The sequence below is a fragment of the Heterodontus francisci genome, chromosome 1 (genome assembly GCF_036365525.1).
Source record: "Heterodontus francisci isolate sHetFra1 chromosome 1, sHetFra1.hap1, whole genome shotgun sequence".
Lineage (NCBI taxonomy): Eukaryota > Metazoa > Chordata > Chondrichthyes > Heterodontiformes > Heterodontidae > Heterodontus > Heterodontus francisci.
Window position 1 is genome coordinate 143,763,266 of NC_090371.1, and position 24,336 is coordinate 143,787,601.

The following is a 24,336-nucleotide window of genomic DNA, read 5'->3' on the forward strand; positions in this document are numbered from 1 at the left end:
ATGGAGATGTGAGCATGAGAGTGGGTGGGGGGTGGGGTGGTTGTTGAAATGGCCAGCAACTGGAAGCTCGGAGTCATGCTTACGGACTGAGCGGAAGTGTTCCGCAAAGCGGTCATCCAATTGGCATTTGGCCTCCCCAGTGTAGAGGAGACCACATTGTGAGCAGCGAATACAGAATACTAAATTGAAAGAAGTACAAATAAATCGCTGCTTCACCTGAAAGAAGTGTTTGGGGCCTTGGATATTGAGGAGAGAAGAGGTAAATGGGCAGGTATGACACCTCCTGCGATTGCAGGAGAAGGTGCCGTGGGAAGGGGACGAGGTTGTGGGGGTAATGGAGGAGTGGACCAGGGTGTCGCGGAGGGAACGATCACTTTGGAATGCTGACTGGGGAAGGGAGGGGAAGATGAGTTTGGTAATGGCATCACGCTGGAGGTGGCGGAAGTGGCGGATGATGATCCTTTGGATCTGGAGGCTGGTGGAGTGGAAAGTGAGGACAAGGGGAACCCTGTCGCGGTTCTGGGAGGGAGGGGAAGGGATGAGGGTAGAAGTGCGGGAAATGGGCCGGACACGGTTGAGGGTCCTGTCAACTACAGTGGGGGGGAATCCTCGGTTGAGGAAAAAGGAAGATCTATCAGAAGCCCTGTTGTGAAAGGTAGCATCAACAGAGCAGATGCGTTGGAGATGGAGAAACTGGGAGAATGGAATGGAGTTCTTACAGGAGGCAGGGTGTGAAGAAGCATAGTCGAGGTAGCTGTGGGAGTCGGTGGTCTTACAATTAATATTAGTAGACAGCCTATCCCCAGAGATGGAGACAGAGAAGTTGAGGAAGGGAAGGGAAGTGTTGGAGATGGACCATGTAAAGGTGAGAGAAAGGTGGAAATTAGAAACAAAGTTGATAAAGTTTTCCAGTTCAGGGCAGGAGCAGGAAATGGCAGTGATACAGTCATCAATGTACCAGATAAAGAGTTGGGGGAGAAGGCATGAGTAAGACTGTAACAAGAAATGTTCAACATGGCGGCACAGTGGCGCAGTGGTTAGCACCGCAGTCTCACAGCTCCAGCGACCCGGGTTCAATTCTGGGTACTGCCTGTGTGGAGTTTGTAAGTTCTCCCTGTGTCTGCGTGGATTTTCTCCGGGTGCTCTGGTTTCCTCCCACAAGCCAAAAGACTTGTTGGTTGGTAGGTAAATTGGCCATTATAAATTGCCCCTAGTATAGGTAGGTGGGAGGGAAATATAGGGACAGATGGGGATGTGGTAGGAATATGGGATTAGTGTAGGATTAGTATAAATGGGTGGTTGATGGTCAGCACAGACTCGGTGGGCCGAAGGGCCTGTTTCAGTGCTGTATCTCTAAAAATAAAATATCCCACAAAAAGACAGGCATAACTAGGACCCATGCGGGTACCCATAGCAAAACCTTTTACTTGAAGGAAGTGAGTGGAGTGGAGTTTTCTTTTTTATTTGGCTATTTTTTTCTTGTTTTTTTAGTGTGTTTAGTTTGTTTCCACTGTGCCTCCCCACTGTTTCTGTTTTTTAAAATTTTTTTTAATGTTTGTGCTTGGAGTGCTTTGTGCTTTACAGTCTATTCACACCCTCTCTGTACTAACACTTTGTCTTTCAGCACACCATTAACATACCGTTTGCCTTTGTTCCATGACCTTCTGATCAGTTATTCTCTGTGACCTTGTCCTAGCAGCACCTTCTCTTTTGTTATTTTCTGCCCCAACCCCGCTTTACTTCCTTAAAATCTTTCTAATATTTGTCAGTTCTGATGAAGCGTCACTGACCTGAAATGTTAACTCTGCTTCTCTCTCCACAGATGCTGCCAGACCTACTGAGTATTTCCAGCATTTCTTGTTTTTTATTTCAAATTTCCAGCATCTGCAGTATTTTGCTTTTATTCTTTTGGGCATGTTAGAGTCACTGTTTCATTCCACAAGCCACTCCCAGATTCCAGTATTTTGCTTCTTAAGATGCTTAGAGTAAAATAATTTTAGTTTCTCAATTCTAGGAATGGAAAGTACTGGATTTCCTGAATCGGTATGAATCAAAAGATAGGCCAAAATTTATACTTGTTTCTACATTGATCTTGATGACTGGTAGTAATTTCAAAATGTCTTGCCAATTTTACTGGTGTATGCCAAAACATAAAAATCAGCAGAAACAAGCAGAAACCAGCACAACCGGGGCCCAAGGAAAGTGCAGAACGTCCGCCATTTTGCTTCTTTAAGAAACACTTCATGAAAATTACAGTCTGAAGCCATCAAATCATCACGCATGCATAATGGAGGATTTTCAACTTCTAATGCAATATTATCCAATGTCAATTAAAAAGCTTCAAAGATACTGTAAATGCAGTGCTGGTCTCACCAAAAAAAAATTGGAAGATTCCATAATTAATGCCTTTGCTCTCTGCTGCACCTATTTTTTTCTGGCAGAAACCAAGCAGAAAAGCAGGAAATTTGTGTGAGCTACTCCTTTACATCGTGAGCAGCAGAGGTATTTGATTGACATTTCACAGACTGATCTCAAAAGACTGAAGAAACTTGGGCATAGTGTAAAAACTGGCATGTCTCTTACCCCCAAATTTCCTTGATCTTTTGCATTACAAATTGGTGTTATGCTGTATTTACATCATTATATCTGTACAAGGCTCCAGGAAATGCTGGTAATTGTACTTAGGGAGAGGCAACCAATCATGCTCCTCATTCATCCAGGCTTCGGGTACCTCCTTGAAGAGGAGGTACAGCAGAGCAGGAGGGAGGTCCAGGCACTGACAGCTGCACAACAATGATCTGTGAGCCCACAGGAGGGTCAGCACCAGCCTCCAAACAGTGGAGAAGAGTGCAGAGGGGAAAGCCAACAGCCTTGTCCACGCAGAAGAATCTTCCCTCCAGAAAGGGTCTACCGGTTGAGACTCAACCACCTACAGATGTCCGAGAGGCAGTGCCAATGAAGCCTCCATCTCTCCAGGGATGCCGTCACTGGCCTAAGCACTATGATACAGGATGAGCTGAACCCCAGGGGACTTGGTGGAAATCCAAAGCCATTGGCACTGAAGGTCACCATGCCACTGAACCTCTATGCCTCTGGATCATTCCAGGGATTCAATGGGGACCTGTGTGGGATCTCACAGTCAGCAGCCCATCAGTGCATCAAGGAGGTCACCGATGCCCTTTTCAGGAGGGCCGGTGACTATGTACGCTTCCGCATGGTTCCCAACTCTCAAATTGAGAGGTCCTTTGGATCCGGGGCCATCGCTGGATTCTCCCAGGTGCAGGGTGTATCAAGTGCATGCATGTGGCCATCAAGGCTTCTGCACACCATCCAGCAGCCTTCGTCAACAGAAAGGTCTTCCACTCCGTTAATGTACAACTGCTTTGTGACCACTGCAAGCAGATCCTACAGGTCTGTGCACGCTTCCCGGGTAATTACCACAGTGCCTACATTTTAAGGCAGTACCAGGAGCCTCCCATGCGCCTTCAGGGATGGATCCTTGGAGACAAGGCTACCCACTGAGTACATGGCTTCTGACACCTATGAGGAACCCACACACAGATGCAGAGGAGAGATACACCACCTTCCACGGGACAACACCAGCAACCATTTAGCAGACGATTGGTCTGCTAAAAATGAGTTTCTGGTGCCTAGATCGGCTTGGCGGAGCCCTTCAGTATACCCTGGCAAGGGTCTCATGTATCGTGATGGTCTGCTGTGCACTCCTCAACCTGTCACTACAAAAGGGGGATGCATTGAGCAATGAGGAAACGAAGGAGCGTAATGCCTCCTCGGACGATGAAAGTGCAGAGGAAGAAGGTGGCCAAGCAACACCAGATGAAACCACACGGACAACAGGAAAGATGCTTTGAGATATGTGCAAGGGAGGCTTGCAACACCGTTATGCAATCATGTTTCCTTTGATCCTCACTGCCAGTTGTAGGTTGACCAATAAAGACTTACCTTTATGCAGCCCTGTTGTTGCCTTCCTTTCTTCAGAAAACATTTGCCCAGAGCATAATCCCTCACCTCGAACCCCTTGACAGAGGTACGGTTAACATGAAGCCCCAATGATCATAAATAAGAGGAAGGAGATCTTGTGAGATAGAAGCTTATCTTTATTATCCCTGATAACAGACGCTAGCCTTTCTATTTACATTCGATATTCACCCGTGAACTCTGAGTGCTTCTAGGTGATCTTCTTTATTCTTTTGCATGCACTACCATGTGGTGCATCCACAACACTGTCGGCTGAATTGGAGGCAGGCTGCTGACCTTGCTGCCCCTTGGCTAGGAATGACCTTGGCAGTCGTCTTCTGGATGCCTTAGGCCTCAAGGGCCCCAGCATGTTGAGGGACTCCTGGACAGAAGCAGTACCACCCTCTGTCATCAAGGTTGAAGCAGGATCTGGCATCACTGGCAGAGGGCTGAAGAGCGGCTGTCCCCAGGAATCCCCAGCAGTGGTGGGCAGCCTCTCCTTGCCTTGCAAGGCACACTTGTGCCACCCTGCTGACCTGAGAGGGTAGAGGATCTAGTGGTCACTCCAGGTCCCCTGTCCCACTCTTGGATTGCTATTGCTGACTTGAGCTCATGGTGGATGAGGATATGCAGGTCTGCACGGATGTGGCTCTCCATCAGAGCTGCCCATCTCTCAATGGAGGACGTCACTCATGCAGCAATCAGAGACATTGCAGCACTCAACCCTGGATGAATACCTCCATCTTTGGCACTTGGGCACACATAGCCTCTGGCATCTCTGCCAGATGTTGCCTGACCTCTCGCTGCAGCTGCAGCATTTTCCATCAAGCTGGTGACACGAGAGGCACTTCATGTGCCTGGGACTCAGTCCTCCCACTGTCAGTAGCCTGGGTTGTCATAGCCTCCATCAGCTGCTCATGCGCATCAATGCTGTGTCCACCTAGTTGTGTGCCTGTATGTAACCATGAATGCATACCCACCAATGTAAGAGTATCTGCGCTGGTGGGGGGTGTGGAGTACACCCTTTGAGGCTCCATCCCTCCCCTCAGAGGCAACAGGCTTTCCCACAACCTTAATGGTTCCTTCTTGATGTTCTATGTGACCTGCATGAGAAAACAGGCATTGTAGGGTCAAGGGTCTCTCCTCATGACATTGCAAACACCCCAATGTTAGAAATCCCTGTAGGCACTAGATGCTTCATGAGCAGCTATCTTTTCCTGCAGAAATAAAGATGAATGTTGTTGGTCTCCCAGCAGGGACAAGCCCAAGACTTAGTGACGATTTCCAATGACAAACGGCCACCTTTCAGCGCCAATTCACCATGTCTTAGGCAGCTTGTCTTTATGCCCTGACCCTTTGCCGACATCTTAGTGTCCACTTCTTCTCCACCCAACTCACCCACCTACTCTGAAAGTACTCACTTTCACTGCCCGGATGAGGCGACCCCATGGCTGCTGACCTCCTCCGCTATCTACAGCCAAGCTTGCTTGGTTGTGTGTCCAGCTTTCCTCCTCCCGTCCCTGGAGAAAGGACCTCCCGACTTTCACTGCAGCCTGTCGGAGAACCTGGAGAGAGGTATCACTAAAGAGTGGGGCCACCTGGGGTCTTCCTTCTTCCATCGCTGTGCAGTCTCTCTTCCCTGAAGAAATCCTTGCAGTAGCAGATCACACATTGAATGCAGGTCTGGCACCTGCTGTGGTATCAGCTGACACCTGCACCTCCACCTCCGTCTCCGCCACCGTCCACTTTATTGGACAACTCCTGCGCCTCATTCCCTTCAGTAGTCTGGTTGCTGCTTTATCGCGTGGCCAGCCACTCATGGCCCCAATGGAAGCCACACCCACTTCAGATCCCAACATCGGGAACTTCAGCTTCTGAATAAAATCCAGCCCTTTCAAGGCAGGAGTAAGTGCAAGTAGAAAAGGCTAGAAAGGCTAAGGTGATTCTTAGTTTTATACATAGCGACATTGAAAAAATAATCAAGAAATCAATGTTAAATTTATACAGTACATTGGTTGGGATACATTTTGAGTTGTGCAGTTTTAGACACCCCATCATAGGAAGGATGAAGGTAAAATTCTTATACATACTGGTGGCACAGAGAGCTCAGAAAAGTAAGCTTAGTGTGCCTAATATGGTCTTTCCCAGGATTTTCCAAAATGCGCATGCTGGGGGTTGGACTGCTGGAGACTTGCATTGCTCTGCAGTGAACACCTCCTTAAACATGTATTTGGGGGTAAGTTGTGGACAAATGTTTCTGTCTCAGGCTTCCCTTCATATGAGGTCAGCATTGTGCGCCGTTAAATGTAAGAGCAATGCACATTTTTACATATACACAACTACCAGATGTAATTACAAAACTATAAAGCGGCAGTATTTAGTTGTTACCAAAGGGACGGTGCTGTAATGTAAGATGTTATCCTTAAAAATAAGAGAGTGTGCCATATGAATGGAAAGGCACATGAGCTGCTTTTTCATTCTCTTACTTACCTACAGGGAGCAGAGAGGAGCTGGACCTGCGAGGAAGCAGCTAACATCAGGAGCAGATAAACAGAGAGCGAGGCTCCAGGCCTTCGCTTACCTTCAGGGAGTGGAGAGGAACTGGAACTGCAAGGGAGCAGCTAACATCTTCAAGAGTCGGCGTGCACTGACTGAATTTGAAAAAGAAAACAGTGACATCACAGGAAAGTTGTAGGGTGATTGGTGGTTGGTGGTGAGTAAATGCTGTTAGAGAGTATCTATAAATAGCTAGATTAGTACAGCTAGGGTGCGTGAGTTAATAGCTGGAAATTAGAAAAATGTAAAATTAAAATTAAAATTTAAGTAGCTACCTTATAATTAATTAAGACACAGGAACAGAAGAGAAGCAAGAAGCTGGTTAGTCTACAGTTTTTTTTTAAATTTTAAGCAGTAAGGTTCATTGTATTACCAAGGCTTAAATTAGTACAGTAAATGCAGATGAGGAGAGGCATTAATTAAAAAATAGTTAAGAAAATCATTAATTAGCTATTTAAAACACAATCAGGATGGCGGGACAGGTGATGGTTGCAGCTGCAGTATGTGGGAGCTTGTGGGCACTAATGTGATCCATGGCAACCACGTCTGCAGTAAGTGTCTCTGGCTCGAGGAGAATCAGATCAGAGTAGATGAAATGGAGGTCGAGCTACAGACACTGGGGAAAGTTGCCTGAACACTTTGTTTCAGAGGGTAGTCACACCCCATAGGATAGCGTCTTCTGAATTGGTAAGTAATCAGGGACAGGGTGGTGTGACTGCGAGTAAGGCAGGCAAGGGGAATGAGAAGGCAAATGTGGAGGAGTCCCAGCCATTGCAATTGTCCAATAGGTTTGAGGTTCTTTCAGTTTGTGTGGATGAGAGCAAGGGCTATAGTGGCTGAGCAGACTGACTATGCCACCGTGGTACAGGAAGCCATTCAAGTGGGGGGAGCAAAAAGGAAAGTAGTGGGAGTAGGGGATAGTATAGTGAGGGGGATTGACACTGTTCTCTGCAGCAAACAGCGAGAGTCTAAAAGGCTGTGTTGCCTGCCCGGTGCCAGAGTTCGGGACATCTTTCTAATTGTATAAGACACTAGTTTGGCCTCAGCTGGAGTATTGCATCCAATTCTGGGCGCCCCACTTGAGAAAAGACGCCAGGGCATTGGAGAGAGTACAGAAAATATTCACGAGAATGGTTCCAGGGTTGAGGAATTTCCGTTATAAAGATAGATTGGAGAAGTTGGGACTGTTTTCCTTGGAGAAGAGAAGGTTGAGAGGTGATTTGATAGGTATTCAAAGTATTTGGTAAGAGAAGTAAAGGTGACTTGAGGAAACCTTTTTCACGCAGTGAGTGGTTAAGGTCTGGAATGCACTGTCTGAGAATGTGGTGGAGGCAGATTCAATTCAAGCATTCAAAAGGAAATTAGACTGTTATATGAAAAGGAGGAATGTGCAAGGTTATGGGGAGAAAGCAAGGGAATGGAACTGAGGGAGTTGCTCTTTCGGAGAGCCAGTGAGGACACGATGGGCTGATTGGCCTCCTTCTGCACTGTAACAATTCTGTGATTCTGAGTTGCCAGGATATATGGAAGAAGCTTGTATTGTTCTCCTTAGAGGAGAGGATTGAGAGGAGATTTGATAGAAGTGTTCAAAATCATGAGAGGTCTAGACAGTGTAGATGGAGAGAAATTGTTCCCATTGGCTGAGGAGTTGAGAACCAGAAAACACAGATTTAAGATAATTGGCAAAGAACCAATGGTGACATGTGGAAACATTTTTTATGTGGTGAGTGGTTAGGATCTGGAATACACTACCTCAGAGTGTGGTGGAGGAAGATTTAATTATGGCTTTCAAAAAGGAATAGGATAAGCACCTGAAGATAAAAAATGTGCAGGGTTACAGGGAAAGGGCGGGGGAGCAGGACTAGCTGAATTGCTCTTGCAGAGAGTAGGCAGAGATTTGATGGACAGAATGGTCTCCTCCTGTGCTGTAACCATTCTGTAATTCTCTGATCCACAGTTAACAGGACAGAAGGCAAGAAATTGTACAGTCCACAAACACAATGTTGCATTAGCCTGGGGAATATCGCAAACTGTATTGATATTTATATATTTAAAATAGAACTTTCAAAACTTCAAACAGATTGGAATTAAATGTAAATTTTCCTTTCTCCTTTTAATTTTATTTTTATTCATGGGATTTAAGCATCACTGGCAAGGCCAGCATTTATTGTCCATCCTTAATTGCACTTGAGAAGGCGGTGGTGAGCCACCTTCTGAACCACTGCATTGCATGTGGTGTAGGTACACCCACGGTGCTGTCGGGAAGAGAGTTCCAAGATTTTGATCCAGTGGCAGTGAAGTAACAGCGATATAGTTCCAAGTCAGGATGGTGTGTGACTTGGAGGGGACCTTGCAGGTGGTGGAGTTCCCATGCACTTGCTCCCCTTGTTCTTCGAGTTGGTAGCGGTCATAGGTTTGGAAGGTGCTGTTGAAGAGGCCCAAGCGAGTTGCTGCAGTGCATTTTGTAAATGGTACACACTGCTGCCATGTGGACTATTGGTAGAGGGAGTGAGTGTTTCTGGTGATACATGAGGTGCCAAACAAGCGGCCTGCTTTTTTTTCTGGATGTTTTGACGTCTTGAGTGTTTTTGCAGCTGCACTCATCCAGGCAAGTGGGGAGTATTCCATCACACTCTTGACTTGAGCTTTGTTGATTGTGGACAGGCTCTGGGGAGTCAAGAGGTGACTTACTTGCCACAGAATTCTCAGTCTCTGATGTGCTCTTATAGCCATAGTGTTTATGTAGCTGGTCTACTTAAGTTTCTGGTCAATGGTGACCGCCCAACACCCCACCCCCTCCCAGGATGTTGATCGTAGGGGATTCAGTGATGGAAATGTCATTGAATTTCAAGGCTAGGTAGTTAGATTATCTCTTATCTGAGTTGGTCATTGCCTGGCAATTGTGTTGCTCAAATGTTACTTGTCACCTATCAGTCCAAGCCTAAATTTGGCCAGGTCTTGAGGTCTTGATGCGTGCATTCATGGACTGCTTCATTATCTGAGGAACTGAGAATGGAACTGAACAATCATCAGCAAACATCCCCACCTCTGTCCTTATGATGAAGAGAAGGTTATTGATGAAGCATCTGAAGATGGTTGGGCCTGGGAAACTACCTTGAGGAACTCCTGCAGTGATGACCTGAGGCTGAGATGGATCATTCACTCGGCACTTCTGGCTGAAGCTGGTTGCAAATGCTTCAGCCATGTCTTTTGTATTGATGTGCTGGGCACCCCTATATTGTGTATGGCAATATTCGTGGAACCTCCTCCTCCTGTTACTTGTTTAATTGTCCACCACCATTCATGACTAGATGTGGCAGGACTGCAGAGCTTTGATCTGATCTGTTGGATGTAGGATCGCTCTGTCTAGCACATGCTGCTTCTGCTGTTTAGCATGCATGCAGTCCTGTGTTGCATCTTTACCAGGTTGGCAACTCATTTTTAGGTATGCCTGGTGCTGCTCCTGGTATGCTCTACTGCACTCCTCATTGAACCAGGGTTGGTCTGCTGGCTTGATGGTAGTGGTATGCTGGGATATGCTGGGCCATGAGGCTACAGATGGAATACAATTCTGCTGCTGCTAGTGGCCCGTAGCACCTTATGGATGCAGATTTGAGATGCTGGCACTGTTCTGGATCCATCCATTTTGCATGTTGGTAGTGTGACACAACACGATGTATGGTGTCCTCAAAATGAAGACACAACTTTGTCACCACAAGGACTGTCCAGTGGTGACTCTTACCAATACTGTCATGGACAGATGCATCTGCAACAGGTAGATTGGTAGATGAGATCAAGTAAGTTTTTCCCTCTTGTTGGTTCTCTCACCACCTTCCGCAGGTCCAGTCTGGCAGGTATGTCCTTTGGAATTCAGTCAGCTCGGTCGGTAGTGGTGCTACCGAGCCACTCTTGGTGATGGACATTGAAGTTAATCCCATCCAGAATACATTCTGTGCCATGTTCAACATGGAGAAGTACTGATTCATCAGCTGATGGAGGGCAGTGGCCAGTAATCAGCAGTAATCCTTACCCATGTTTGATCTGATGCCATTACCCTTCATGGGGTCTGGATTCAATGTTGAGGACTCCCAGGGCCACTCCCTCCTAACTGTATACCACCGTGCTGCCACCTCTGGTGGATATATCCTGTCTCACAAGCAGATGGTGATGCGGGGGACTCTAGGACATCAGCTGAAAGTTATGATTTTGTGAGTCATTTGACTGGTCTGTGGGACAGCTCTCCCACTTTTGGCACAAGCTCCCAGATATTAGCACTCTATAGATATAAATAACTCTATGACTTTGCAGGGTCGTCTGGGCTGTATGTGCTTTTGTTGTATTTGGTGCTTAGGTCAAGGCTGCATTCTTTCTTTCTTGACTTTTTTGGAGTGGTTTACTACAACTGAATGGTTTGCTAGGCCATTTCAGACGGCAGTTAGGAGTCAACCACATAACTGTGGGTCTGGAGTGACATAAAAGTCAGACCAGGTAAGCATGGAAGATTTCCTTCTCTGAAGGTCTTTAGTGAAGCGATGGATTTTTAATGACAATCTGGCAATTTCATGATCAGCATTCCAGATTTATTTAATTACTTGAATTAAAATGGCCTGCTGCTATGATGGGATTTGAACTCTGGAGAATTAATCTAGGCCTCTGGATTACTGGTCCAGTAATATAACCACTATGCTACCTTTCCCTTATCATTCAGCAACATGGTTGACATCACTGGATCCTCATAGCATTAGGCTGCTCCAGTGTTTGCTGGTGGCCAGAGCTTGCAACTGCAAGCAGACTTAGTGCAGATTTTTTTTGAATCCCGTTGCTGCTTGATTTAACAATTTAGATGCTGCTTTAGCGAACTTTGAAGATTGAGAACCCCTATCGCAATGCCATCTATGGGTTCAACAAGTATTGTGGGTAATATAATGGAATATAAGAGGATTTCAATTCATTCGGAAATTGAATACTGAGGCCCACCTGCCATTTTTATTAAATAACTAGCTGACCACCCACGATGTTTCATGCCAGTAGTCAAGACCAAGTGCTGCCTTCATGTAATGCAGGATAATAAGGTGGGGGAAATAACTGGAACAAGGTCGAGGAAGACATGTTTTCAGGGTGAGGAAGGTGACGGAGGGAAAAGGGAGAGGGAAATAGGGGAGCATGTGTGGGGGGAGGGAAGGAGAGGAGGAGAAGGAAGGGGAAAGGTGAAAGAGGAGCAGGAGGGAAGAAGAGGAGAAGGGGAGGGGGAAATGAAGGAACTGTGGAGGGGAGGCCAAAGGAGAGGAGTTAAGCAAAATGATGGGGAAGGATGAGAGGTAGAAAATAAAAATAGGACCGGGGGTTAGGAAAGGTAAGATTATAGGGTAAGAGGAGGCAAAGAGGTTAGGAAGAGGGGCAAAGGTTGGGGGGGGGGGGGGTGGGTGGGGAGTGCAGGGGTAGGTGGTGGGTGGTAGAGGAAACTATTTCACTCCTTGGCTAGAATTTTACGCCATCCCAGTGAGCCGGATGGTGGTTGGGGGGAGGGGGCTGGGTGGTGTAACATTGAGCAGGAGGCTCCGGGAGGCCTTCCTGACCCCACTCCTGCCTACACCCCACTTTACATGGGTCGGGGGGTGGGGGGGTGGGGGGTGAGAAATGGGCCGCCCGCCTGTCACTTAACGGCCACATAAGGGCCTTCGCCTGCCTCCACGGGTATTTTACCCATGGCAAGCGGGCATCCGGGAGACATGAAAGGCTGCCCAGTGAAAGGTGGTGGCCTCTCAGTACCCCAGGGGTGGGCGCTGACAAATGGGCATAGGGTGCCCGATTGAGGGCTGCCCCCGCTTCCCCAAACACCCCCCAGGACCCAAGATGCCCTCACTGGGTTGCGATCAATCACCCCGGCGAGGCAACCCTAACTTACCTGTAGTCCTGGCTCCATATCCTTGGCTGGGCTTCAGTCCCAGCAGTGGCCACCGGTCCTGGTGGCGTTGCTGGGACTAAGAGCTGCCGGCCCGATAATTGGCCAGCAGCTCAATGAGGCAGGACTTCCACCCTTAATTGCCTCGGAACAATTAAAGCCCGGAGACCCGTAAAATGCCGGACAGATTCCCGGGGCCAGGCGGAAACAGGTTCTCCACCAACTTTTACGTCGGTGGTCAGCTCCCATCTGCCCGATGTAAAATCCAGCCCCTTATTTCTAAGCAGGCACTGATTTCTCCAGATTTGCTCCTCAGATAAGGCGTAATGGTTTTACTAATATTAGTAACCATAACACTGAAAACTCTATTGCCATGCAAACTGCAGCTATAACTGGTTCTGCAGTTAAATGTTGACACTTTAATGCATTTCCCCTTTGAGAAAGTATGACATAGGATTTGCCAATGTATTTTGAAATAGAAGATTGCAACTCATGAAGCAACTTTAATACATAATACATATATGGATATTCTGCCTATTTCACAAAGTAGTTTTAAATAGAAAGGGAAATGGGAACAAATACAAACATTATAATATTGACAATTCCCAAGGAGCCAGAAAATACACCATAACCTCATCTAACTCCATAAGGTTGCCTCCTGATCTGCAAATATTGAAAGAGGAATAGGGCTGAATTCAAATGAAGATAAATTAAAAAAAATAGAAGGAGCTCCTGGAAAAACTGAAGAAGAATATGGAAAAATGTTAAATTAATCCAAGCATTCTTATGCATAATTCAGATCCTTCAACACTGTCACCCCTGATTTTGAGGATGTGTTTTGATGCACATTACATGTGAAAAATCGACATAGCTGCTTCAACTGAATTGTTGAAATTACATTCTAAACAGCAGCAATGAAAGCCCAATTTCTTGCAATTATCATCTGGGACTACTGAAATGATAAGTTTTTTTGCTTCTGTTCATATATTTTATATGCACAATTTTGGATGGTTGGGAGAAAACAATACAGTAACAATTTACTGGTTCAAATGGCATCACATACAAGAATGTAGTTCATAAATGCCATCTAAAGTCCAACATTAAATTATAGCCTTATGATCACCCTCAATTATAATTACTTTCTATTTCAATATTATAAACTGTGACAGTGCTCATGGGTAATCTTGGGTGTGGAGCATTGATGTGTTGTTTAGCTAATAAGGTGGATCTGTGTTCAGGCTGACTCGTACTATTACGGTCACTGTTCAGGTATGTAGGTAGAGAAATGCTGTAAATAGACATGGAATGAGATTAATTAGAATCTTATTGTTTAGTGAAGTTTGCAGAGATGCATTACTTTTTGTAAATGTTCTGCTTTTGTCTTTTGAGAAAGTCCAGGTTATTAAAGTCAGAAAAAAGCAGAAAGAAATGAATGGCCCCAGGGAATAGTTGAGGCAGAGACCATTGCATCTTTTAAATGAAGGTTAGATAAATATTTGAAGCAGACAAAGATATTGAGCTATACGGAGAGAGCAAGGCATTGGGATTAGTCTTCAGATTGCTCGAGCAAAGAGCTGTCACAGACAAAATGACTTGAATGCTCTGCTGTGCTGCAAGATTCTATAGTTATATAGCTTCCTTTTTTTATTTTTTTTATTTTTGGACACTATGAAATGTGATGCCTGAGGTGTGATGTACCTGCAATAATCAGAGCTTAGACCTGATTTTAGCCCTGCCTGCCTGGATTTTGGATCGGCGCTCCCAGTGAGTTCATGCCTACTGTCATTTTAATCGCACTAATTTTAGATTTGGGAAAGTTGCCCACCACATGCAGTCAGGGGCCTCATGAGTATATTAACATTGGAATCCTCTGACATAATTAGGACCTAATGCCATTTTAACTCAAAATTGCTAAAGTCCCACCCATTGCCCAACTCGCTAGTAGAACCTGGCGGGAGTGATATCTCAGAGCCATGAAAGATGTAGATAAAGCAGAACTCAGCAACAGCTTAGTGTATCATAGTATTCTTTAGCTGTCAGGAGAGTTTCCAGATTCAAGATCGCTTCTCTTTTTGTCTTATCTCCCTCAGAAAGATTTTCTGTGCTTATCATGGGTGTTGATATTGCTCATTTTTTCTGCATGGAGGAACAAAAGGAAAAGAGGATCTGGAGCAGACTCAGGAACCAGCTTCAGCCTTAACTGGACATCTCAGCTGATGGCAGGTGAGCGAGGCTACTCATAGAAGGCCATACCCAGTACACAGAGTGTACAGGTTATATCTGAAGAACACTGCATTAGGAAGTTGCGCATTTCTAGGCAGGCTTTCATAGATCTCTGCAACCTCTTACAACAGGACCCGTTGTCTGCTGGAACAAGGGGGCATCCTTTGTCAGTTGCTCTTAGTTGCCAGTGGCTCTAGTCACCACATCTCTTTTCATCACTGGTTGCTGCCAATCAGCAAAAGGGAACATGACCCACATCTCCCAGTCTGCAGTACACTTTTCTAGTAATTCTGGAAGGATTCTACCATATTTGGTTGAGATAGATGGCCTAGATAAAAGTCCTGAATTTAAGCACTAAATATTATTATAAAGAAGAAAATTTGTAAGTGAGTTTAATATTTTCTTAAGTGTTCTATCTTTCTAGGCGTTGATATAAAATAATCCACATGTTAAATAAATAGACTGGAAAGAAATGTTAAAATAAAAGCAAAATACTGCAGATGCTTGAAATCTGAAATAAAAACAAGAAATGCTGGACATACTCAGCAGGTCTGGCAGCATCTGTAGAGAGAGAAGCAGAGTTATTGTTGCAGGTCAGTGAAGGGTCTGATGAAGGGTCACTGACCTGAAACATTAACTCTGCTTCTCTCTCTGCAGATGCGACCAAACCTGCTGAGTATTTCCAGCATTTCTTGTTTTTATATCTAAAGAAATGTTCCTGAGCTACATGTAGATACTTATTTGTTAATGTTACTATATTGTGAAAACAGAACACTTTTATTTATTTGTTCACCTGGATTAGGTAAGAAAATACCAGGGTCTTGAATTTCCTTGGGGCCTGAGGCACGATGGGAGGAGGGGGAGGGGTGGGTTAGATCATGCATAAGAGGCCTGGCAAGAGTAGAAAGTGGGCAAGACCAGAAATATTGGATACCTACTCAGAAAGGCACCCAGCAAGAATCTACACTGGAGACTTTCACAGACGAAATGCATCTGTGCAAATGCTGCCTGTGCATCTTTGAGACGCTTGCATGATTTTGCCGGAGTGATCAGTCACTAAATGCATATTGATGGAGTGGTAGCCTTTCCTATTCAAAAATGCTGCTGGAGTTCTGGTTTTAGTGCCCTTACGGCAACATTTCTGTAGTTAACGATGACCTGGACGAGAGGAAAGCCAGTCACTGCTGCAAATCCACAATATCTCTTTGTGCTGATTGTTGAAGTCAATGTGAAAGGTGATGTACTGGTTAGCTCTGACAAACAGGGTGTCAGTGACAACAAAAACAAGAAATGCTGGATTCACTCAGCAGGTCTGGCAGCATCTGTGGAAAGAGAAGCAGAGTTAACGTTTCGGGTCAGTGACCCTTCTTCGGAACTGACAAATATTAGAAAAGTCACAGATTATAAACAAGTGAGGTGGGGGTTGGGCAAGAGATAACAAAGGAGAAGGTGCAGATTGGACCAGGCCACATAGCTGACCAAAAGGTCACGGAGCAAAGGCAAACAATATGTTAATGGTGTGTTGAAAGACAAAGCATTAGTACAGATTAGGTGTGAATATACTGAATATTGAACATCAGCAAGTGCAAACCTGAAGAAAAACAACCTGAAAAAAACAGTGGGTAAGCAAACTGAACAAACTAAGATGAAATGAAATAAATGCAAAAAAAGATTGTAAAAAATGTAAAAAGGACTGCAAAAAAAAGGAAGAAAAAATAACTAAAAATGACTAAAAATGAAAGTAAAGTGGGGGGCTGTCATGCTCTGAAATTATTGAACTCAATGTTCAGTCCGGCAGGCTGTAGTGTGCCTAATCGGTAGATGAGATGCTGTTCCTCGAGCTTGCGTTGATGTTCACTGGAACACTGCAGCAATCCCAGGACAGAGATGTGAGCATGAGAGCAGGGGGGAGTGTTGAAATGGCAAGCAACCGGAAGCTCAGGGTCCTGCTTGCGGACTGAGCGGAGATGTTCCGCAAAGCGGTCACCCAGTCTGCGCTTGGTCTCCCCAATGTAGAGGAGACCACACTGTGAGCAATGAATACAGTATACTACATTGAAAGAAGTACAAGTAAATCGCTGCTTCACCTGAAAGGAGTGTTTGGGGCCTGGGATAGTGAGGAGAGAGGAGGTAAATGAGCAGGTATTACACCTCCTGCGATTGCAAGGGAAGGTGCCCTGGGACGGGGACGAGGTGGTGGGGGTAATGGAGGAGTGGACCAGGGTGTCGCGGAGGGAACGATCCCTTCGGAATGCTGACAGGGGAAGGGAGGGGAAGATGCGACTGGTAGTGGCATCACGCTGGAGGTGGCGAAAATGGCGGAGGATGATCCTTTGGATATGGAGGCTGGTGGGATGAAAAGTGAGGACAAGGGGAACCCTGTCACGGTTCTGGGAGGGAGGGGAAGGGGTGAGGGTAGAGGTGCGGGGAATGGGTCGGACACGGTTGAGGGCCCTATCTACTTATTGCAGCCTGTGTACTGCAGACTGGGAGATGTGGGCAATGTCCCCTTTAGCTGATTGGCAGTAGCCAGCGATGAAAAGAGCTGTGATGACTAACAACCACTGGCGAAGAATGACCTCTTGTTCCAGCAGGCAGCAGGTCCTGTTGCAGGAGGCTGCAGGGATCTGTGAGAGCCTGCCCAGATATGGCCTGTACACTCTGCTGTTTATATTATTCTTCTCATTATTTTGAGTTCTGAGATAACAATGAACCAGCTGATTGCTGGTCCTTCTGTGATCCTCCAGAATTGTGCCTGCCTGGCTTAATAAGATTCTGGCAGGTCTGGGAGATTGAGGCACATCTTGAATTCCTGTCCTCCACTCCTGATCAATAAGCTGTTTTTCAGTGCCAGTTTAACACTGGCAGCTCACCAATCTCTTCATGACACTTAAACAGGAAAATGGATTGGGCCTCCCACCAGTTGGATGACCAGTGCAATTGCTTCATCTACTGCCACTCCGTCGATGGCCGCCCACTATAAAAAACAGTCCTGTATTGATTTATAATAACAGAAGTTTTACAGCATGAAACTGTAATTTGAATGAACATTCTCTTTTTGGAGTGAAAGAAATGGGCAGCTGGCTATTACGGCAGCTTGTTGGCATGTGCTGGAAGAACAAAATATAAATACATTATTCACCAACTATTTTCACATATTCATCACTATAGCACAACATGCAACTGAAGAGCCAATTCATCTTATTCTGTACTCTCAAGATCCAAGCCTTCCAGAACTATACATAGGCTCACAACAACAATCTTAACTATCTGTCATAAGATGCTACTTGTCCTTCCACTTCTTAGGAATAGACAGTTGTCTGCAATTATCCTTGCTTAAATATCTCCACTGTGCCGCTGTGAGCAGCAAGTCAGTCAATCTAATCAATACTTAAGGACATTTCTGCCTATGATCATGTTATCATGCTGGTTTGGAAGCATTGGTTCCCAGACTAAGATTTTAATGGTAAGAACCTCTAACTATAAATTCTAAGAAGGTGTGGTTTCAATCATTTGTCCCCCAGGTCTCATGAAGGCAATATTCAGATCTGAGTTGGGGTCAACGATGGCTCCTTTTTTCATTGCCTTTGATTAGCCTTTTCAGTGAAGGTACAACGACTGAGTCACTATGCATCATTGCTGCCATTAACAAAATTAGATAGAATAATTTAATGCTTTTCGCTTGTCGCTGGGTTCTTTTAAAAGAAATTACATGTTGAATCTCAGGCCAACTCAAAGAGGAATAGCAATTGACAGTCATGATTTACAGTCAATTTATATTGGTGGAGGTTATGCTATCCATGTGATCCTTTTTTGATTTTTTTTTTACTTTCCTTGTTTGTCAGCAGTACGTCATCATTTATCTCTTCTAGCTTGATCAATTTGGCACTTCCTTGAAATATGCTCAGAGGAGTCACAAAATGTAGGTAATTCTGAAAACAATGATTGCTTTTAGTTTTTCCATCCCAACTAATTGGGTATGGAGAGATGTTAATTGCTTCAAACCTCTATTAGGATCACCTATTTTGGTATGGGGCACAAATAAGTCACATGTAAGCCAGATCAGGTAAGGACAGCAAATTTCCTTCCCTAAAGGACATCAGTGAACCAAATGGGTTTTTACGACAATCGATAGTTTCATGGCACTATTACTGAGACTAGCTTTTTTTAAAAAACGGGTATCGAGGTAAAAGGATCGAGGAGTACAAATGCACAAATCACTAAAAGTAGTGACACAGGTTAACAAGGTCAACATAAAAAAAAACAAGCACCAGAGTTTATTTCCAGAGGAATAGAATTGAAAAGTAGAGAAGTTATGCCAAACTTGTATCAAAGCTTAGTTTAACCACATTTGGAGTACTGCATACAGTTCTGGTTGCACACCATCCTTACTTGGAACTATATTGCCGTTCCTTCACTGCCGCTTGGTCAAATTCCTGGAACTCCTTTCCTAACAGCGCTATGGGTGTACCTACCTCACATGGACTATAGCAGTTCAAGAAGGCAGCTCACCACCACCTTCTCAAGGGCAATTAGTGATGGCCTAGCCAGCGACGCCCACATCCCATGAATGAATAAAAAAGAAATTTACCATGAAAAGGATATAGAGGCACGGAGAGGGTGTAAAAAGATTTCCAAGGATGATATCAGAACTGTGAGTTTAAACCTATCAGAAAAGAAAGAATGGGCTGGGGTCTCTCTTCTCTTAAAAAGATAAGGCTGAGGGGTGACCTATTAGAGAACTTTAAAATTGTGAAGAGTTTGATAGAGTCAGCACAGAAACAGTCTTTTGACTTGTGGGAAAGAGCAAAACTAAATGATATCAATATAAACTAGTCCAATAGGGAATTCAGAAGAAACTTATTTACTCAGGGAGAGGTGAGAATATCACTCCCATAGTAAATAGTTGAGGTAAATAGTATAGATGCATTTAAAGGGCAGCTAGTTAAGGATACAAGGGAGAAGGGAATAGAGGGTTATGCTGATAGAGTTAGATGAGGAAGGGTGGGAGGTGCTTCAAGCGGAGTATAAACACCAACATGGACTGGGTGCGTCGAATGATTTGTTCTGTGCTATATATTCCATGTAATTCACTGATTTTCACTTTATTTCCTAAGCAATGAAGGTGAAAATGAACTCCATAGTTTTGAAATGATAGATGCACTTATTGATTGTAATTAGTGAGGTCATATCATAACCTAATAGTTCACCTATTTTAAGGAACACCGGTAAGGATTGCCATCATTTGGCCCTTCGACTAAGTGAATGATGAGCTGGAAAAGCACATTTTCCTGCTTTTGTGATTGAGATTTCAGATGTGGAGGACTTAAACATTGAATGCATAAAAACAAAATGCAAACCCGAAGTCTGGAATTAGTAGCCGATTGCTCAATTCCACTACTCACAAATCACAATGGTGAATCTATCACTGTTCCTTCATCATAAGCTAATAGACCAATCAGTTTAAACCTTTGTTGCCGAGGTCACCTTCAGATGAACTAAGAATAATTACTTAGATATGGTAATAGTGTAATCCCTATCAGTTATTTTTGGATGCTACTACTAGCATTTCGACAAGAGCCTTTGGTATTGTTAAAATTCATCCATCAAGATAAAATTCCTCCAAATTGTTAAAACTGCTTTCCATTATTATATAAGAGAATTCTAAGCACTCAATATGGACAAACTCAGTGCAACCATGCAGACGTAAAGCAGAGAAGTGAACGGTAATAGTCTGAATGAGATCGGGGTGGGATAATAATGGAGCAACAGATTTTTGTTTTGCAAATTTTTTGTTAGTGTTGACATTCTCCCACTTATCCATAGATTCAGCTTCTCCATACCAGGAATCCAAATCACACAATATTTTGTAAAAGAATTGATAAACCCTTCATTAGGCAGTTACTTATTTAGTAATTTTTACTTGGTTAGAGTCATTGAGAGAATCAGTTGGAGAATTTGGATATTGTTGCACTTGATTTTGAGCATAAAATTAGGGGTGGGGCGATCACTTTCAACTGGCAATCTTTCATGCTGGGCCTCCCTCGAGATGTGTGCTAGCTGCCAAATTGGAAGCCAGTAGCTTTCAAATGATGGGTAAGTCATTCCCATCAGTTTTTAGTGCTGTCACTCCATTTTCACTGGTTGGGAGGCCACAAATGCCTCCCCATAGTAACAGTTTCAGGCAGTAAAAGGCCTTTGGCCTATCTAGCTCACCTATACACAGTGGGGTACCAAAAACCATGAATCCTATTTGTTGAACTTGTCTAATACCTTTTCAAAACCCATTAATGTTTCTTATTCCATTACCCCCGTCAGTAATCTGTTCCGTGTGTTTGCCACCATTTTAGTAAAGAAATGTTTCCTCCTGTGTTTCCTATTTTCTGCTTAATTTATATAACTGATATGATTCCAGTTTCTAAACTTAATAAAGTGGAACAGTTGAGACTTTGTGGCTGAGACTTGAAATTATTGTCAAAACAATCTTTCAGATATCATCAGTTTTGCGAACAATGGTATGAAAGTAGTTGCAGTTATGCTTAATGGTTTTTTGTTGATATATGTGTGTACCATCTACTGGGTGGTTAGAACTTATATGAACACTGTAGATGAGTCTGCAGCTCAGGTGACCTACTGTCGCAGTTACATATATATTGTGGCAAAGAAACGGAGACTGACAAAAGCAAACGGGCGTTCTTAAAAAAAAGTAAAACACACAGTAATTAGTTATATTTTAAAACTTTCAAGTGAATGGTGCTGTGCAATATAAATGCACAAATCCTTATCACATGTTGTTTAAACATAATAGAAAAAAGATTTGCTTTTTTTATAAAGTACCTTTCACATCTTCAGACACTCTAAAATGCTTCACAGTCAATGAACTATTTTTAAAATCTAGATATTGTTTCAAGGCAAGAATGGCAACCAATTTGTGCATTGAGAGGTCCCACAAATAGCGACTTTGATTTTTCAGGCTGGAACAAGGTAATAGTGTACAAATAGAAGTACAAAACTTACCACCCTGTTCCTGAAATCGTTCTTCCTGCCATCATTTTGATCAGAGCCTTCAGGTAGACAACCAAAGCTCCTGTCAGAAGCAGGCCTTATTTTAAAATGTAAATTGGGGCCCAATGATTTCATTAGGCTGTAGTTTTCAAGTACCAATGGAAAAGTGCACAAACTGCACCCTCTACTCAGTAGCACTATTCATTGAGCAGCCTAACGAGCAGTCCTTGAAGAAACAGATGCAAAAATAGAGTAGGTATGATTTTCAATAATTTTTGTAAGGCCATGAAGAGCATTCATGCCTAATCCTCCACAGTCCTTCTTTGGGACCGCCCCCTCCCCAATTTAACTCCTTCACCTGGAAACCAAGATGAAGCCAGCAGACTTCCCCCCCGCCACTCCCCCACCCCTCCGCCAGCTCACCCCCTGCCAATCTAACTAGAAAACTGCTTTACTCTAAATCCACCTCATGAATATGGTAATGAAGCCCAACATTATAACAAATTGGACATCTCACTGCTTTCATTTGGCTGGCAACAGGCTCACCTACTTCACCCGCCTCCCACCCAATGAAAGGGGTTACATCAAAATGAAGAAAGGGCCAGTTAATATGTTTTGGTGGCATTGGCTAACATAGAAATAATTATCAGGACACTGGGAGAACTCCCCTGCTCTACACTCCACTGATAAATTTATATCTGAAGTCAGATGGAGCCTCTTGCAATGCAACATCTCCGCTGTACTGCACTGAAGTATTAGCCTAAATTATGCACTCAAAGCCATAGCGGGTTCAAGCCCATAACCTTCAGACTCAGAAGTGAAAATGCTACAGAGTACTATACAGTTAACTAGTTTTAAATCAGGCCACCTGCTACTTTATACAAACAAGATGGTTATGCGAAGTAATAATGTGGTATCCTGTTTCAAAGGTGAAGCTTGGTTCCTTTAAGGTCACAGAGGTGATTTTGATTTTGGAGGATTGCATAAAATGACCGATATTGATTCAGCCACCCTATTATTAATTTCTCCCAATTTTTGTTTACAATGGAAACAAATGTCAGGGAGATGTATAAAGAACAGCTGAATTGATGTTACCCATTTTCCACCATCACCCAAAGTTAAAATTAACCCCACAAAATACAATTGCTATTAAGTCAGTTTGGATGGGGTCAACTGATGGAGCACTTCTATTGTAATCCTGACAAGACAGTACTGGACAGGCCACAAAATAGGCAAGGACCCAAAGACACTTCCGTCTTCCCCAAACATGGCACTTATGTGAGTGGGGATGAGGCCAGATGAAGGGAATTTCATTGGGTGGTACTTTCTCATCTTAGTCCCTACCGAACCAACGGGATCATCAGTGACCTGTGCCGAGGCTCTTTAACTGAATCACAGCATTAGCATCCCACCTCTGGGTTCCCTGGCCAACCAGAGAGCGCAGACGGGATGACACGTCAATTCTGACAAAGAAAGGGTTACAAAGGCTCACCTTCATGGATTTTTGAGATTGTGGCAATCACAGGAATGAAGAGGAGACCTGGGAAGTCTGCTCCCCGGTCTCTCACTCTTACCTGGAGGTCCTGCTGTGGGATCTAAAGGACTGCAGTGAGGTAACCTTTCCCAAGGATGGGAGGAAGAGGACACGTCTTCAACCAAGCAGAGGTGAACGGATGTACCCGAAAAAGTCAGCAGCAGCTGTGTGGTCCCTCCAACCTGGCAGTAGTGCACCAAGAGGATCCAGGACCTCAGGAGGGCAGGAAAGGTGAGTGACATAACACTTGGTGTCAAGCCCCACATGCTGACTTTCCCAGCATTTTCCTGCACAACATTCCTCAGACCAGCACAACTTGCAGCTCCACTCATCCCTCTCTCTCCAGGCATTTCCTCATACCCCTTCTGAGCAGCCAACACTCATACTCACCCTCGTCCTATTGCCCTCTTGCACCCATGCCTCACAGTCACCCTCCACAAATATTGTCCTTCCCTACTGCACCCACAAGCTTTTGTTAACACATATAAATCTCTGCTTTCTCTCCTTACAGAGAAGAGAGCATGCCAAGAAGTCAGAGGCTGGATATAAAGAGTGGGAGCAGAGTGGAGATTCAAAAAGTACCAAGAAATTGGAGGCCAGGTGTAAAGGAGTGGGAACAGAGCAGAGATTCAAAAAGCACCAAGAGATCAGATGCCGTATATAAAACAATGGGAGTAGAGGGGAGATTCAGAGACAAATCAAACACAGGACAAAAAAACAATTGAAATGTGACGTCAGAATGACAGCACAATCAACAGAGAGAGTGGGGAAACAGAGAGCAGGTGAGTATACCGGTAATTTAATCTAAATAATCAACTATTAAATAAGACTTGATCAATTCATTAGTATAAAAACTAAAAACTAAAGCAGATTTTATAATTTATAATATAACTAAACTCAGTGCTCAATTAATCAATCAGCTCTAGGGGATAAAATTAAAAATTAAATAATAACATGTAGGAACACAAAGGAAATCTGAATTTTCAGTAAATTAAAATATAAGGTTTTTAGATAATAATAAAGTAAAAACATTTCAGTTAATCACCCTATAAAATAAAGTGATGTCAGGGCAGGGGAGGGTGTTAACGGAGGGGCGGTTTTTGTCATTGAGGGCCCTCCATGGGCCGCAGATTACCCA